Source organism: Gymnogyps californianus, chromosome 28 (assembly GCF_018139145.2).
Source record: "Gymnogyps californianus isolate 813 chromosome 28, ASM1813914v2, whole genome shotgun sequence".
In the NCBI taxonomy this organism is placed as follows: domain Eukaryota; kingdom Metazoa; phylum Chordata; class Aves; order Accipitriformes; family Cathartidae; genus Gymnogyps; species Gymnogyps californianus.
In genome coordinates, this window is record NC_059498.1 from 480,357 (window position 1) to 481,815 (window position 1,459).

The window sequence follows — 1,459 nt, forward strand, 5'->3', positions numbered from 1 at the left end:
GTTAATTGAGAAGACTCAAGACACCCAAAGAGAGGCTATCTACACTGTCCAGGGCCGCCGCACAGGTCTTGGACTTGACAGAGTCATCTTCTGCAAGTCCTGTTTCCAAGGGTTCAGTGTGGCTGAGGAAGATTCATCTGCACTCGGTGAGAGCAGGAGATGCAGCTGATGAGAGTAATGTGCCCAGCTTGAGCCCATTCACCCCCACAAAAGCCCTCTCCCTGCTGTCTGTCTGTCCCTGAGTACTGTGGACACGGATATGGGCTTTAGGCATGGGATGGAGTTGCTTGTAGGCTCTCGTAGGACAGCCTGTGGCTTCACTTCTGATGGCATGATGAAGCAAGCCATGCACACGTGACCAGGTAGGCAGGCCCTGCTGTGAGCTTATGCTAGCTGGGGAGTTCAGAGGCCACCATTGGTCAACTGCAGGATCAGTGTCTCCAGAAAGATGATTTGTCCCATTTACCATGCCCGTCTGCTTTGGGATGGGATAAGTCCCATGTGTAAGCTGATGCCTTCACTGACTGTGTGAACACTACAACCCTGCCACTTGTTTATTGCACATGAACAACTACCAGCAGCTTTCACATCCTTGTTTCTTAGGGTGTAAATCACGGGGTTCAGCAGGGGAGTAAGAGTGGTGTAAAGCACAGCCACCAGTCTGTCTCGTGACCCTTTTGAGGTCACTTCCCATGAAGACACACAGGCCACAGAAACAGGCCATAGCACTGAAATGGGAAGCACAGGTTTGAGCCAGCTCTGTGCCTGCCTTCTGCACAGCAGAGCTGCAGGATGGTTCTGGCTCTGCACTTGTAAGAAGTGAGGATGAAGAGGAAGCAGCCGAGGGTCACATCCCCAACACTGAAGATGATCTCGTCCTTGTTGGCAGAAGTGCCAGCACAAGCCATGGCCAGCAGGGCTGGCAGAACAGTGAAGAAGTGGCAGATGTGCCTGGGTAATGGGCAGATGTGCCAACGGTAAGCCAAATGGGAGGTGAGTATTGTATGCAGAGCAGGAGGCAGGGAACCGGCCAGTCCTGTCCCTGCCACCAGCCAGATGCACACAGCCTGATGCATGATGGCCCCAGAGCGCAGAGGGTTGCAGATAGCCAAGCAGTGGCCATAGGAGATGAGAGTGCAGAGGAAGCATTGGTCTCTGCCCAGCAGCTGGGAGGAGTACAGCTGGGCCATGCAGCGGTGGAAGGAGATGGGTATGTCCCCTGGCCTGAGGAAGCCCACCAGCACCCCTGGAAGGAAGACACTGGAGAAGAGAGACTGAAGCTTTTGGCCTTCAGTCATTCTGAGAGATGCCTCATGAGTCATAATTCCCTCTTGATGGAGGACATGGGTGTGGGGATTTCCATTCTTCCACTTCTACACTTTGGTCAAGACATCTGGATTTTCATGCAGGAAATAAGATATGGGACTGTAGTGGCTGCCAAGAGACATTTCCACCGATC